Genomic DNA, 16,921 nt, shown 5'->3' with positions numbered 1-16,921 from the left:
CTTCCTGGCTTGCAGATGGCTGCCTTCTCACTGTGTCCTCGTGTCAGGGAGAGAGAGCTCTGGGGTCTCTGCTTCTTACCAGGGCCCTAATCCCAACATTAGGTCCCCACTCTCATGATCTCCTCTAACCCTGAAGAACTCCCAAAGGCCCCATCTCGAAATACCATCATCTATCCTGGATTAGGGCTTCAACACAGGAATTGGGCGGGAGGGGGGAATGAACATTCAGTCTGTCAGAGCCCCCCAGTCGCCCCCACTGTTCCCGTTTAGGGGCAGATTTTAGGCCTCAGGCGGGACACAGAAGTGGAGGAAGCACAGGTTCTGCCTCCTGGGAGTGGTTGAGCCAAAACAAGGACAGGGACGTGGGGCAGACAACAGCCAGTGGGGTAACCAGCAGGAGTCCCGAGGTGTCACTAAGCCGAGGTGTCACTTTGCTGAGGTGTCACTTTCATCCTTAGGTGAGGAAGTTGACTGAGCACCCACACACAGCAGAGTACAGACCGCGTTCCCTTCAAACACGGCTCACTTACCATTCCTCAATCCTGCAAAGGGGAGGTGCTACCTCATCTCCTGTGGATGGCCCTGGAGGTAGAGGAGTCATGGGAGCTGCGCACATCACCCACCAGTGACTCTTCACTCCCCACATTTTCCCCGATGGGCTGATGTGCGCTGAGCTGGGGATGCCTTGCCAAGATAAACTCTTCTTCCCAAAGGCCACAGAGGGCAGGCCTCTGACACTGCCCACATGGAGCAGAAGGGATGGGGCAGAGGGGCATCTATCCAGCTGACTGGTGTAGTCTAGGGGAGGATGGGGCCGGAGGGGACCCAAACATGGCTCCCTTTGTCACTCGGCAGAGGGGCCAGACCGCCGTGTGCCAGACAGCTGTGCCTCACCAGCCTCTGCTGCTGGGCCAGCCCCTGGCACCATGACCACAGCTCTGCATACAGGCAGTGCTGGGACCAGTGCTCTGGCAGTCACCATGGTCCTGAGCCAACAAGGGCCCTGGGGAGGAATCGGAAGTCAGACAGTGAAGAAGGTATTGGCCAGAAGGGAACCAGGGCGGGTGCCAGGTCCTGTCTGTGCTGGGATCTGAGATTCTGAGAGGTGGGTTAGGGGTAAGGGGGTAGAGGTCGGCCACATGGGGTGAGGGGAGTTCAACAGAGATAAGGAGGACCGGACAATGTGGGAAAGAGCAGAGCATCCTCCCCAGCCTCAATCCCTATGCTGATACAGTCGTCATCTCACTCTTAGACTCCAGAAGTCTCCCTTCAGCCAACACCTGGCCCCCGAATCCCAGGGCACTTCCCAGACAGCCAGTGCCACATCCCAGGCAGCCCTTGCTCTGCCCTTGAAGTCTGTGCCTGGCAGAAGGGCGGCTGACCCCCGGCCCCTCTCGGCCTGGGTCCCAGATCTCCCTGGCCCTGGGACCAGCAGACACAGCCACCCTGCGCCTGGCAGGCTGGCCATGCTTGTACCCATTTGTGATGGTGGATTGGGAGGGAACTGTTTTGAGTTACCAGTGTAAATCTGTGTCTGCATCAATTCCACACAAGAGTTGAGTTATCATATGGGAAGGGAATCATAGCTGTAGGGGGCTCCATGCAGCACCCCGAGGGCCCCTGAGGCCAGTCCCTGTGGCCACGCCAAGGAGCATCTGCTTCCGCCAGTTGGACAAGATTCTTTCCTGCCCAGAAACCGGCAGAAGGACTTTCTCTGCTCCCTACCCACCGTCGTATCCCAAACACACCCATGTGGATGGATGCCTCGACATCTCCCCTCAGCCCAGGGCCGGAGCTCTTCCTGATGAGGGTTAAGCAGGTGCGGCCGCCTCTCCCCATGTCCATGTTGCAGGCACTTGCCTTCTCCTCAGCTCCCACGGGGTAGAACAAGAGCCAGCCAGCTCTCAACATCCCAGGATTTTCCAGGGATGCTGATAACTAAAGCAGGTGGGGCCTTGTGAGTGGGTGGTGGGAGGGATCAGGGTTTCCTCAGCATCCGTCAGTCCTTGGAGCATCTGAAGGGGCAACCTACACATGGAGGAACGAGTGGGGCTGGCCCCCGTGGGTCCCCAGTGCCTGGCATCTCCCGGTCCCTCTGCTCTCCCTCCCAGACCCCCTCCACTGAGCAGCACAGCCCTGAGGACAGAGACAGCAGCCCAGAGAGCGTTTCCAACACCACTATATTTATTCCTATTTACGTATGAGACCCCCAAGGCATTGCTCCCACGGCCTCCCCCTCCCCCTAGGCCCTCCCTTCCGGTTCAGCCACCCTCTCCCTCCCCTCCCCTTCCCTATCAAGCTAAGGCCCAGCAAATCCGCACTGGGGGAGAAGCTTTTGTCTGCTTTGGGGCATCAGATGTCAGAGCCCCACCTCCGGGATTGGCACCAGAGAGCCTGCCCTGTCCCCCTACTGGCTGCAAGCCCGCTTCTTCTTCTTCCTGGAGACCACGGGGTCACCCTTTCTCTTTTGAGGCTGTGAGGCGCCAGCCCGCCCCCAAGCCAGGGATTACGCCCCAGAGACTCTGAGCCCAGGCCCTAGGTGGGGCGTCTGTTGAGCAGAGGATGGGCCTCCGAAGAGAGCTCGCTTCTGGGACTTGGTGGTGGGAGCCGCTGCTGGGCTGAGGCCTCCTCTCTGAGCAGAGGGAGACTGACGAGCTCCCTGGGGACCCTGTCTGTCTGGGCTGAGAAGGCCTTGGGTGGCAGGCAGGGAAGCCTGAGGCAGCTGGGCTTCCTGTGAAAGACAGAGGGTGTGGCTGTGCCAGGCATCCCGTTGGGCCTCACTCCAGTTTGCATCCTGACTCCCCTCCTGGCTCCTCTCCATCCTGCTCCATCTGAACCTGCACCTCCCCACCACGGAGTGGCTCCCCAAGAAACCGAGCATGCCCCGCAGGGTAGGGTAGACAATCAGGTGGGGCTTGTGTGCCTGGTCCCTCCTGCCCCCGGGGTACCTGGGTTCCCCTCCCTCGCTGCTCTACCTGGGCAAGGGTGAGTCCTTCCTCCTGCTCCAGCTCCTGGCTTAGGGCCAAGAGATCCATCTGTGGATCTGGGGAAAGCAATTCTTCCAGGAATTGGAGGTGAATGATGGCCTCCACCTGGAAACAGAAGGAAGACAGTGTGCGCTTCCTGGGCAGGGAGTAACGTGGAGCCAAGGACACCTGGAGGAGATGCAGAAAGCAGCGAGCGCCCCGTCCCCACCCTTCTGGAGCTGTCTCATATCATGGCGACCACCAGCTCCACACACAGACCACAGACCTGGTAGCATACACACGTGCAGACAGAGACACACAAACAGACCCACATATGACACAGGAAAAGACACAGACACAAGTAACGTCCACATTCCACACTCACACCCACACAGACACACAAAGAAACACAGTAAGAAATGACAGGCACAAACATACAGCAGAGCTTAATTCCAAGTACCTGCGAGTGACCCCCTTACCCACCCCGGAATCCTGCAGACCCCAGCACTTCCGGCCAGCCCACCTTGGTGAGGAAGTCTTCCTGTGAGCACAGCTCGTCAATGTAGCTCAGGAGGCCTGGCTCTTCCCATTGTGCCTCGAGCTCCCCCGTGGCCCCAGCGGGAGGCCCCAGCAGCTCCTCCATGATCTCCATATACTCCTGCACCACTTCAGGGGGGATCTCCTCGGGGGCCTTGGTGTTCACTGGCCGCCGGGGCGGTAGTAGGTTGGTCTTGGTCTTTGCTGGCCGCCGGGGCCTGGGTGGCGGCAGGCAGGCAGGTGGGGCCTTGGGGCCGGTCTTCCTCGGAAGGTACACTGAGGCAGGGAGGGAGGAGGATGGGCGTGGTGAGGGCTGCTCCTCCTGCCCGCACCACACGGGGAGGGCAGGGCTCGGGGACATGAAGTGGGACCCAGCTGGGTCAGGACCACCTGAACCACAGTGCCCCAGAGGAGACGCCACAGGAGGGGCACATCTGAGACAGCATCATTTGGGAGGAAGTTTGGAGCCACCGATATGCCGTGTACTCTACCCGCTCGTCCCTGTTCCTGGGTGGATTGTATGTTGAGTTTTGGACAGGCGAGGGGAGAGTAGCTAGGAAACCTGACCAGGTTGATACCCTCCTTGGTGACCATGGGCCGCCCACAAAGTGACCTGGTCAGTACCCAACATATGCCCTTGGGAGCTGTCCTGTTGGAGGAGCACATCCCTCTCTTGAAGGGAGGCATGGGGTGTGGGGACAGTGGTCTCCCTTGGCCCCTCTGGTCTTTGCTGTGGCTCCTGTGGGAATGTGGGAAGCCGTACCTGGCTGCTTGACCACCTCAGGGGCTGACGGTTTCTGAGGTTCAAGCTTCAGCAGGGCTGGAGGAGGCAGGCACTGGGGCCCCTTCATCCACTGTGACTTCTGAAACTGCATCTCCTCCTCAGCCTCAAACTCCAGGAACCTGGGGTGAAAAGGTTGCAGGCAGTGTTGAGAGGGTCCAGGCCCTCTGCCCCCAGGACCAGGCAGCAGCCAATGGCAGGGATGGGAAGGCGTGCCTCGGACAGGCTGTCCAGGCCCTGCCTGGGGCCCATCCCCCAGTCCCAGAGGGAGCTGCTCCCAGAGTTCTGGGCTCTCCCTCCCTCACCCGGCTCCCGCAGAGCCCATGGCATCAACAGGGCTTCCTGACTCAAGTCAGGGCCGCGAGGCCCAGGAGGGCACCAGGGGGACCCCTCCTCCTGGCTTCAGCTGGCCAGGGGTGGGGTTTATGGCAGAAGGTGTCAGGAATGTTGCCCAGATGCAGGAGTCCTGAGGTTGGGACTGTGGGTCCCTGAAGTATAACCCAGGAGCACGAGGCCTGGGAGACCCCTGGTCAGGAGGAAGCAAAAGTTGGGCCCAAAAGACAGGGCCCCTTTCCCCCAAGGCTGCTGTCTTTCTGTCTTAACGGAGGGGACTTCCCAGGAGCAAAGGCAGGGAGGCCAGAGATGGGTCTCATGGTGTCTTGGACGCAGGTCGCCCCTGACCCAGTGCAGGTTTCTCCAATCCTGGCCAGGCCGGGATGGGTGAAAACCGACTTCTGGCCACTGCTGTGAGGAGAGTGCACCCCACTCTGTCTATAGTCACCAGCCCCGCTTCTCCCCATCCCCACAGCTGGTGGTGATCTCCTTTGGGCTGTGATGCTGGCTGCTCCCTCCATGACCCCCAGTGTCAAGGCAGGGGTTGGCCCCAGGCCAAGGAGGGCGTGGCTTCGCACTGGGGCAGGATAGAGACCCCAGAGCACTCTAGGAGGGAGGAACAGTTTCTTGAGGGAGGCAGGGGCCCAGGAGGGCCTGTGTTTGTCCACATCCTCATGCTCCACGCTGAGAAGCCACCATGGCCACCGGGCCTCTGTCACCCTCTCTTACCCTGCCATGCGGGCTCTGCCCCTGCATCCCAGACTCACTTTGCTGCCATCTGGTAATAGATGATCCGCTCAGAGTTGCTTGTGAGCTGCCATTCCCGCATGGCCCGCCACAGTTGCTCCTCCAGGGTCATGCTGGGCTTCCGCCGGGCCAGGGATCTGAGAACTGGGCTGTAAGGCGGTGCAGTCAGTCCCAGTCCATAAGCCTACCCTCCATCCCAAGCCCACCTGGTCCCAACACCCGGCCCCTGTCCTCCCCACACCTGTCCTGCCATGTTTTCCCCTACGTGGGCTCCTCAGCCTCCAGGACACGCCCCCAAGATCAAACATCAACACAAGCCACTGGGTGGCCTCTCCTACTGCCCCTCGAGTCCTCAGTGTTGACAAGTGAACTCAGTACTATGGGTGGAACGTGTGTGTCCCCAGCATTCCTGTGCTGAAGCCCTGAGCCCCAGTGTGTCGGTTCTTGGAGTCAATCAGGGAGGGTTAGAGCAGGTCATGAGGGTGGGTTCCTGTCATGGCATCCGAGCCCCGATAAGGGCAGGAGGAGACACCAGGGCTGTCCCTCTCAGCCACATGAGGACACAGCCAGAGGTAGCCCTCTCCAGCCAGGACACCAATCCGCTGTTGCCTTGATCTGGGACTTCCGGCCTCTGGAACTGGGAGACATGAATGTGTCCTGATCAAGCACCTGGTCTATAGGATTTGTTATGGCAGAGCCCGAACTGACTGAGACAGCGCCCACACAGAATGACCGGGGAGCGAGGGTTAATGTGCAGGTTCCAGGACCCCAGGACTGAGCATTTAAGCAGCTTCCTGGGGACTCTGGAGTAAGGTAGCCCCTGGGGACGTAGTCTCAGGGTCCTGCAGAGGAGTAGAAACCAGAATCAAAGCAGAGCAGCGTCCAAGCCCGCTGCATGTGGAGCCTGTGAGCCTGGGGCGACTCCACTCCGAGAATCAGGGTCCCCAGTGCACCGGGACTCAGCTCCAAGGGAGAATGCAACCAGTTCCAGGATGCAGGGGCGGCAAGATTTTTAGGAACAATGATGGGGCCTCCTTAGACCTACAGCCTGGGCAGGGGACTTGCCCAGGGAGTGGCCAGTGTGTTGCCTGGTGGTTGTGCTCAAGCTCCCGTGGAGTGCAGGTTTGCTCATCAGCGGGGGGTCACTGGGTCACAGAGGCCCTGCAGGATGGAGAGAGGCAGGACTGGGACTGAATTGACAAACTCTCAGATCTGAGGCCTTGCTGCCTCAGTCACCACAGTCCACAGCCCTGAACTGCTCGGCTGGTGGACTCGTGGTGCACTGAGAGCCATCACTGGAGCCCATGGCTTTGGGGAGCGCTGTCCTAGATGGCCTAGTTCTGATAATGATAGCAATAGGGACAGTAATCATAACAGCTATCATGTAATGTGTCCCAGCATGTGCCAGGCACTGTGCTATGTGCCTCATATGTGAGCTCAAGTCACCTCCTCACCATCCTCTGAATGAAGCATCATTGTCCCTTCTTCTAGAAGGGATCGAGGGCGAAGCTGCAAATACCTGCCCAGCATCGATCCTAGTGCGGGGCCCAAGACCATCCCTTGTGCAGGCTCCACCACCGCTGTGCCAGCTGGACCTCGGCAGAACAGTGGGCGTGTGCCGGTTTCCTGTAGCTCCCACCCCCAGCTCCATGTGATGTGCCCCTGGCCTTTGCCACTCAGGTCAAGGGGAGGCACTGGGGTGCACTAAACCCAACCTGTGGCTCATGTTGGACCGGGAACCCTCTCTGACTTGGGTCTTCTGTAAACATTGTCATGAAAATGTTTGAAAGTAAGGATTGGCCGGACTCACAGGAGAGTGAGGGGCAGGTGAGATGAGGCCCCTGAGAGTCTGTCCTGAGCGGCAGCCAGATTAATGTTGCTGAAAATGTGCCCTTCCATAGCTCCACCTGTCACCTTCAAGACCACCCTGCAAGCTTCCCTGAACGGCGTGACCTCCCGTCCATCCAGCAGCCTCTTTATGGGTGAGCTGCGAGATGAACTCCGGTGCCCCGAGGACACTCACATGAAGAAGCAGGAAAGCGCTTCCTTGTCCGGACTCTGGGGAATGTGCCTCCGGGCCAGGGTCTTGTAGTGCTGCCAGAGTCGGAAGTTCTCATACACGCTCTTGCGGTTGCAGGAGTCGGCCGGTTGGGCCTTGGCCTGGGAGGGAGCCTGGCTGCCCTCTCCATGAGCCCCTTGTGGCCATGGACAAGCATTCCCTGGGGCCATGATGGGGGCCGGCTGGGGAGCCGGTGGTGGTGCTGGAGGAGGAAGGCTCTGGGACCAGCCTCCCTCGCAGGCCTGGGTGCCCCCAATGACGTGGGCAGCCCTAGCGGGCACCACAGGGGCAGCTGGTAGGAGTTGGGGAGGTGGACAGGTGACACCCCCGCAGAGGGTGCCTGGAGCCTGCCAGACGAGGGGTGCCTGAGTTAGGACCAAGGTCTGTGCCTGAGGGACCTTCACAGGCCCCACTTCTGTCTTTATCTGTACAAGGGCGTTGGAAGCCCCAGCCCAATTCAGGCCTTGGCCATTCTGTCCTGCCACCAGAGGGGTGCTGGGGAAGGCAGACAGCACCAGAGAGCTGCCTGGAAGAACCACTGTAATCATGAGGGTCGGCCCTTGTGCTGGGCTGGGAGCAGGTGTGGTGACGGGCAGAGCTGTGAACACTGGCATGGAGGCGCCAGGGTTCTTGGTCACACTTGGTTCCAGCACTGGGCATGCTGTGGAGACAAAGGAAAGAGGTGAATGAGCTGGGGTCTCCAGGTCCGCACTAGTCACTGGGAATCAGAGGGGTGTCCCAACAGCTGAGGATGTGGGACAAGGAAACTCTGCAGCTTTTAAGTGTCCGTGAGTGTGCATCGCATGCTCTGTTCCTCCACGGGAGGGTTGCTTCACTAGAGAGCCTGGCCCTGGCTCCACTAGACTCCCTGACCCCTGTCTGTCAAGAAGCAACAGCGAAGCCTTCGCTGCCTCTGAGGGTCTCCCTCAGACGTCCCTGGCAGACCCTGCCAGCCTTACAGGCATCTCCCAAGCCATGGGTCAGGGATGAATCTCTCGCCGGCTTGGTGGCCCTCAGCATACTCAGCAGCAGGTGAGGGGCCTCCCCCAGGGCAGTGCTATGCACTCAGAAGGCCTATAGGAAGCCAGAAGATTCCTAATATTATGGTCCTATCTCCTCTTCAGTCTTCCTTTTCCTGAAGCTCTTGAAAACCCCTTTCTTTCTTAGCTCAGCACAACAAAATAAAACCACTGATTAGAGTGGGTGTGGTGATTCATGCCTGTAATCCCAGCACTTTGGGAGGCCGAGGTGGGCAGATAACCTGAGGTCAGGAGTTCAAGACCAGCTTGGTCAATGTGGTGAAACCATGTCTCTACTAAAATACAAAACTCAGCTGAGTGTGGTAGTGCATGCCTGTAATCCCAGCTACTCAGGAGGCTGAGGCAGGAATATTGCTTGAACCCAGGAGGCAGAGACTACAGTGAGCCAAGATTGCACCACTGCATTCTAACCTGGGTGACAGAGCAAGACTCTGTTAAAAAAAAAAAAAAGAAAACAGAAAAAGAAAGAAAAAAAGAAAGAAGAAAGGGAGGAAGGAAGGAAGGAAATCATTGGAAAGAAATCTGTCCCAAGCCAGCACCCTGTGAACCCTGAAGATAACCCATATGTGTTATGGCCAGTGTGCAAGTGATTGTCCTGGCACCATGCACGGCAAGTGCTGAACAGGGGTCAGATTTGGGCCACCCTTTTCTCAGTGCTCGGTGGTCCTGGCTGCCACTCAGGAAGCTCTGTTCCCAGGGAGCAGGTCTGAGAAGCAGTGGTGTGGAGTTCCCTGAGATACTTTGATTGCTCAGCCATCAACAGCTGCACACGATTAGAGCACAGCCAGGAAGCAGTGAGCAGTGGGGCTGTCAGGGCAGGTGTCCAGGGATTTCCACAGCTGCTGGTCATGTTACAGTAGGTCGTGGGACGACGAGCCCGTCTCTGGTCCTTTTCCTTTGAGCTCCCAATAACTGAATCTAGTGACCAACCAAGAACCAGAGGTTCTTGGGCCACAGGCCAGGTGTGGCAAAGTTGTCTGGAGCTCATCCATGTTCACTAGGACCTCATGCAGTCTCCAGTCAAAGGGAATAGGGATACAGCACATGCACCTCATCAGTCAAGACACACATCCTGACTTTAATAATAATAAGAGGACCATCTTCCTATTTGTACGCTACTCTCCTTCCTCTACTGAATAGGAAACCAGTCTTTCCAGACCCTTCCACTGAGAACCAGCAAGAGTCCACACCTGACTCCTGTTCACGAGGTAGTAGACATGGAATAGAGGCAAATTCTTCCTCTCCACAGTAACACAAAGTGCAGAGGACAGGCCGTGAGCTAGCAGACAAGAGGAAGTGGGTCTGAAGACGTGAGCTTCCACAAAAGGACGAACAATTCAGAACAACCTGGGAAGCCCAGGCTGTGTTGCCTGAACTTCCCCAACTGCCCCCAGCCCTGTTAAATCAGAGCCAACAGCCACCTGAACTGACGGAGAAGCCACCTCTGGGGAGGGAGCTGAGAGGCTGTGGTAGTTACAGTAGCCCCAGCCTCACCCACCCAGAGGCTGTCACTGCGTGCTCTGTCACAGACAACCCGCCCAACAGTTTTCTGGCTGAGACCACTTCTCCCCACTCTTCCCTAAGATCTAGAAACGTCCAGTCCAAATCCCTCTGAACAATATGGAAGGGCACCTTCCAGGTGCCTGAAGACACAACACAGGGCTCAGACTTGCCTGTCATCCTCCCTGGGCCACCAGCACAACACGATCCCACCAATCCCTACAAAGACACGGCGATGTGACCTGTCCCCTTCTAGAAAGAATCAATACATCCACTCCATCCTTTCCCCTACATGATGTATTCCCCCGGGCACCTTGGTCCACCTCGAAGGAGCCGTCCTCCCTAACCACAGACTCAGGGTGCCATGGCCCTCCCCAGGTGTGATGTCTTTGGGGACAGCCAGTGCTCCCTCCCTCCTGGACATCAGCCCTGTCAGCTGTCCCCTGGGGCACTGTGAAATTTGAATTCCCAAGGATTTGAAACATGGCAGAGAATTGGATAATGCCCTTGTCCCTACAGACTCACCTCCATTTGAAGCCATCCCCTCAGGTTGGGTGCTGATCACCGCTGTCTGGCAGTTTCTGTGGTGAGAAAAGTCAAGGGCAGGACCCGGAGAGTGACCTGCCTCAACAGATTCTCCTGAGTTCAGGTAGGTCAGGTAAAGTTCAAAAGTACGGCAGTTTAGAACATAGGACCCAGACATTCTGCAGAGGGGGAGGGGCGCTGTAGCAAGTACCGGTTGTGGCAGGGGACATTCTGTGCAGGGCTCCAGTCAGTAGGCAAGAGCTGAGCTTCCCTTCCAGCTGGAGGGCAGCAGCGCAGACTGTGTGCACCTCTTTAGGCAACTTTTAAATTGTCCTTCTGACTCACAGCACAAAGCTTCAACCTGATGTCCCCTTTACTTCCGTTCTTTGTCAACAGACCTACTTTTGTGCCCCTCAACCCATGCTCCTTCCCATTTGGGCTCTTTCCCTCTCTTCATGAATCTCAACAGAGGCTGCACTTCCTAAACACAATTTAGGACACTTCCTAAGAAGCCCTGTGTTTCTCAGATGATCCACATCTGGATCCTCTGCCTGGTTCAGGCAGAAAGCCTTTCCTGGAAAGCCTCAGTCTGGGAAAGAGTGGCTCTGCGGCCAGAAAGCCTTTCATTTTGTTTCCCAGCATATTGTGCTTGTGTTAAATATTTATTTTTTATCTTTTAAATGACTTTAATTTAACCAAGCAATACTTTTGCATGGTTCGAAATTCAAATTGTGCACAGTGGAATAGGCAGTGACCGGTCTTCCTCCCACTTTTTTCCTGTCCACAACATTTTGTTTCCTGTAACAAACGGGTGTTCTGATTCTTTTTCATCTTTCCAGAGATCTATTATACAAACGAAAGGATAATGAAGCTGTCTTTGCTGTCTGCAAATGCTTTCAGGTTTTTTTTGGGTGAAAGTTGATATGTTAATATTAATATGTTCCAGTATTCTAACACTTCCCGTTGGCACTTATGAAGCATTTGCCCCTTCCTAAGACAATTGGACTCATGCAGGCAGAGTTGCAAGACAACATAACCGGGGCCACACTGCAGGGAAGGCGGCGGATTGCAAGTCTGAAGCCCAGGGTTCTCCCCTCCTTGCTCCGGTTGTGTGAGAAACTCATTTTCTAACTCCTGTCCGATATCCCTCATGAGTTCTCGGTTTGGTCCCGATTCTGAATGTGAATGGTCCTTGAGCATTTCTATGAAATGCCTCCACAGTGGCCACTGGGAGGGGAGCAACCTCCACGCAGTGCCTGCCTGTCCGGGTGCTCCCAGGCCTTTTGTCCTCTGAGACAGAGCTGCCTTCTTACACGCAGCCCTCTTCCGCCGTGCAGCTCACCTCGATCTTAGCTGAGAAGATTGGTGGAGAGCAATTGAAGCAAATCGATGGTAAACTTACCAAAACAACGTCCCCAGTAGTGGGGATTACAGGTGTGCACCACCACACACAGCTAATTTTTGTGTTTTTAGTAAGAGACGGGGTTTCACCATGTTGGCCAGCCTGGTCTCAAATTCCTGACCTCAGGTGGTCTGCCTGCCTTGGCCTCCCAAAGTGCTGGGATTATGGGTGTGAACCACTATGCCTGGCCTGTTAACGCTAACTTCTAAGTTACTCCTTCCCATTTCCTTTTTTGTATTCCTATTTGCAAATGCTTTGTATCCTTATATATCAAGATCATCTGTGATATTGACTGACTTAATTGGCATCTCCCTTTTGTTTTACAAGTGATGGCCAAAAAATGAGCAAACGGAAAAAGAATTATCGAGATCCAGTTTCCGTTATCCAGAAGTATGGTGCTGATGTGCGCAGGTACAGACCGGTGCTTTGCCTTGTGTGTCTTTATTGTTTTATATGTAAGCGTCTCTTATGCTATTAGTCAGAATTGTTAGGTTTGGTTCATAGTTAGGTTTTTAACAACACATATCTGTTATAATTTGGGTGTTATGTTGGTGTACTTATTGATCTTCAACTCCCCAAATAGTTTTCTAGATGATAAAGGCATTTTTCAACCTAGAGGTCCGTTTGGGGAAGAGGACCTCTGTTGGGTGTTGGTCGAGCTGTCCAAGTCTTCCCCAGGCTAGATGTGGATTGCCTCTGCCTTCGTTCCTTTCTAGTTTCCCTGTCTTGTTGGTATTCGAATTCTCTTTCATCATTTATTTTAATTTTGTACCTACAGAGCCATGTGAGATATATCTATGCTAGAGCTAATATGTGTATGCTAGAGCCTGGTTGTGGTGCTGCCAGAGAAACAAAGCAGGACATGAGTTCCGTGTGTGGAGCAGGGACTTAAGATCAAGGAGGATTTTGCAAAGAGTGGGATAGAACATTCTGGGTAAAATGAACAGCTCTAGCATGGCAGTTCCTTCTCAGTACTCATTTTGAGTTTGTGGACAATCATTCAGTCCTAGACAGTTTTACTGTCCTTTAAACTGAGGTTTAAAGGAACTAAACCCTGCACTTTCTGACAAGGTTTTAGAATCTCTCTCAATTCTTAATTACTGTGTGGTGCAGAGAAGTAATGTTTTCCTAAACTCTCTTCAGTTCACTCAAAAACATAATGGAGGACTTAATGTCCTACGTTGGTGCTTATGTTGAAAATATTGCTGAAAATCAGAAATTGACATTGCCAGCAGGGTTTGGGATTTTTGTTATTTGTTTAAGTGATTTTAAAAGTTTATTTCCTTATAGTAAGTTATCCCAATGTGCAAGTGTTTAACTGATTGTTCATTCCTAGGAAGAAGAAATAGAATTTCTCTCCAATGAGAACAGTTAGAAAAAGCCCCAACATGACCGACCAGTGGATCCTGTTCTTCATGCAGTCTCTCATTGGCTTGAGACTGAAATGGCAGGTGAGTCTCTCTTGGTCTGTCCTCCCAGAACTACTCTCTTTGTAACTGCCCTTTTGGCATGTCTCTGTGTATAAACATAGTGGAAATATTGAGAGATACAGAAAATTAAATAATTACTTCCTTTCATCTCTCAAATGTAGTTTTGTTAAGGCTTGTTAATTGTTGGGATGTCTTTGTTTCAAGGCCCCTGGGAATTCTGACCTGGCTTGGTGGCTCACACCTGTAATCCCCAGCATTTTGAGAGGCCGAGGCAGGTCACCTGAGGTTAGGAGTTCCAGACTAGCCTGGCAAACATCGGGGAAACCCCGTCTCTACTAAAAATATGTTAAAGAAAAAGTTAGCTTGCGATAGAGGCGGGGCACGTGTAATCCCAGCTACTCAGGAGGCTGAGGCAGGAGAATCGCTTGAACCTGGAAGGTGGAGGCTGCAGTGAATCGAGATTGCACCACTGCCGGGGTGACCAGAGTTAAACTCTATCTTTAAAAAAAAAAAAAAAAAAAGGACTGAGCAATTCTGTCTTTAGGGGGTGTCCTGGCAAGCTCAACCCTCCACACAAGTGCTTTGGAGTTCGATAGCTGTGGGTTCAAAGCCCAGCTGTACCACTTGTTCCCAATCCAGAGAGTAGCCTAAAGTCTGACCATCAGTTTCTTTTTTTTTTGTTTCTTTTTTTTTTTTTTAATTTTTATGGATACCTAGATATATATATTTATGGGGTATATGAGATATTTTTAGACAGGCATACAATGTGTAATAATCACATGAGGGTAAATGTGGTATCCATCATCTCAAGCATTTATTGTATCTTTAAACATCGCAATTATACCCTTTTAGTTGTTTTTATTTATTATTTATTTATTTAGTTTTTTCTTTGAGACAGAGTTTCACTCTTGTTAACCCAGGCTGGAGTGCAATGGCGTGATCTCGGCTCACCACAACGTCCACCTCCTGAGTTCAGGCAATTCTCCTGCCTCAGCCTCTTGAGTAGCTGGGATTACAGGCACTCACCACCGTGCCCAGGTAATTTTTTGTATTTTTAGTACAGACGGGCTTTCACCATGTTGACCAGTGTGGTCTTGATCTCTTTCCTCGTGATCCACCCGCCTCAGCCTTCCACATTGCTGGGATTACAGGCGTGAGCCACCACTCCAGGCAGATTTTTTTTTTTTTTAATAAGATGGGGTTTCACCATGACGGCCAGGCTTATCTTTAACTGTTGACCTCAGGTGATCCACCCACTTCGGCCTCTGAAAGTGCTAAGATTAGTGGTGTGAGCCACAGCGCCCAGCCCAATCTCTCTCATTTTTAAAAATAAAGTTGGCCTTGCATGCAGGCTCATGCCTGTAATCCAAGCACTTTGGAGACCAAGGTGGGCGGATCACCTGAGGTTGTGGGACCAAGACCAGCCTGACCAACATGGTGAAACCCCGTCTTTTAAAAAAAAAATAAATAAATTAAAAAATAAATAAAGTTAAGGCTGGGTGTGAGGGCTCAGGCCCATAATACATGCACTTTGGGAGACTGAGGTGAGTGGAACACCTGAGGTCAGCAGTTCGAAAGCAGCCTCGCCAACATGATGAAACCTGGTCTCTTCTAAAAATACAAAAAATTAGTTGAGCATGGTGGCGAGGACCTATAATCTCAGCTACTCAGGAGGCTGAGGGAAGAGAATCACTTGAACCGGGGAGGCAGAGTTTGCAGTGAGCCAAGATCCTGAAACCGTACTGCAGCCTAGGCAATAAGAACAAAACTGTGTCTCAGAGGTAAGGAAAAAAAGAAAGAATTAAATAATAAAGCTTAGACTGGGCACAGTGGCTCACCCCTGTAATCCCAGCATTTTGGGAGATTGAGAAAGGAAGATCGTTTGAGGCTAGGAGTCTGAAACCAGCCAGGGTGACAGAACAAGATCCCATCTCTACAAAAATTTAGCTGGGCGTGGTGCTGTGCACCTGTATTCCTAGCTACTCAGGAAGCTGAGGTGGGAGGATTGCTTAAGACCTAGAAGTGGGAGGCTGCAGTAAGCTACGATTGCACCACTGCACTCCAGCCTAACGGACAGAGCAAGACCATTTCTGTAAAAAAAAAAAAAAAAACAAATATAAGCTTTTTTTTGAGACAGACTCTTGCTCTGTCACCCAGGCTGGAGTGCAGTGGCGTGATCTCGGCTCACTGCAACCTCCGCCATCCGGGTTCAAGTCATCCTCCTGCCTCACCCTCCCGAGTAGCTGGGATTACAAACGCACACCACCATATCTGGCTAATTTTTGTATTTTAGTAGAGACAGGCTTTCGCCATATTAGTCAGGCTGGCCTTGAACTGCTGACCTCATGATCCACCCGTCTCTGCCTCCCAAAGTGTTGGGATTACAGGCATGACCCACTGCGCCGGGCCATGATCTTAATTTTTCAGAAGGCTTTTAGATTAAAAGATTTACAGGGCTGGGCATGGAGGCTCTTGCCTATAATCCCAGCAGTTTGTGAGGCACAGGCGGGTGGATCACCTGATGTCAGGAGTTGAAGACCAGCCGGCCAACGTGGTGAAACCTGGTCTCTAATAAAAATACAAAAATTGGCCAGGCGTAGTGACTCACACCTGTGATCCAAGCCCTTTGGAGGCCAAGGCAGGCGGATCACGTGAAGTCGGGAGCTGAAGACCAAACGGACCAACATGGTGAAACCTCTTTTTGATTGATTGATTGATTGATTGATTTAATTTAATTTATTGACAGACTTTCGCTCTTGTTACCCAGGCTGGAGTGCAATGGGGCGATCTCGGCTCACTGCAACCTCCACCTCCTGGGTTCAGGCAGTTCTCCTGCCTCAGCCTCCTGAGTAGCTGGGATTACAGGCATGCGCCACCATGCCCAGCTAATTTTTTGTATTTTTAGTAGAGACGGGGTTTCACCATGTTGACCAGGATGGTCTCAATCTCTTGACCTCATGATCCACCTGCCTCAGCCTCCCAAAGTGCTGGGATTACAGGCGTGACCCACCGCGCCCGGTGAAACCTCATCTTTAAAAAAAAAAAAAAAAAATTAAGTAGAAAGGGTGGCCCAAGCCTGTAATCCTAGCACTTTGGAAGGCTGAGGAGGGCGGATCATGAGGCCAGAGGTTCGAGACTAGCCTGACCAACATAGTGAAACCCATTCTCTGTAAAAATAAAATAAAATACCATAAAATAAATTAATAAATTACCTGGGCATGTGCTCACTTCGGCAGCACATACACTAAGATTGGAATGATACAGAGCAGATTAGCATGGCCCCTGCGCAAGGATGACATGCAAATTCATGAGGCTTTCCATATTTTTTTTGTTTTAAAAAATCAAATAAAAATAAATTTGAAGTTAAAGTTAAAAAAAAATTGGTTGGGCACGGTGGCGGACACCTGTAAACCCAGCTACCTGGGAGGCTGAGACAGGAGAATCACTTGAACCAAGGAGGCAGAGGTTGCAATGAGCCAAGATCGCACCATTGCATCCCAGCCTGGGTGACAAGAGGGAAACTCTATCTCATAAAAAGGCGGGTCAGGGGGGATTTATCTAGCACCTCGTTTTTTATAAGTGTGGACACTGAACTCTCTGA

General features: G+C 53.1%; 1 non-coding gene across 1 annotated transcript; it reads left to right on the top strand.

Annotated features, from left to right (window-relative positions):
* Positions 1-16,540: 16,540 nt before the first annotated feature.
* Positions 16,541-16,647, top strand: LOC135272819 (U6 spliceosomal RNA). Its single transcript, XR_010340779.1, has one exon. It is a non-coding gene; the product is annotated as a U6 spliceosomal RNA (small nuclear RNA).
* Positions 16,648-16,921: the final 274 nt, after the last annotated feature.

This window comes from Aotus nancymaae, unplaced genomic scaffold (genome assembly GCF_030222135.1).
Source record: "Aotus nancymaae isolate 86718 unplaced genomic scaffold, 86718_ANA_hifiasm-v0.15.2.pri h1tg000131l, whole genome shotgun sequence".
Classification (NCBI taxonomy): Eukaryota; Metazoa; Chordata; class Mammalia; order Primates; family Aotidae; genus Aotus; species Aotus nancymaae.
Note: the sequence above shows the minus strand (reverse complement) of the source record. Positions and strands in the feature narration are given on the sequence as shown.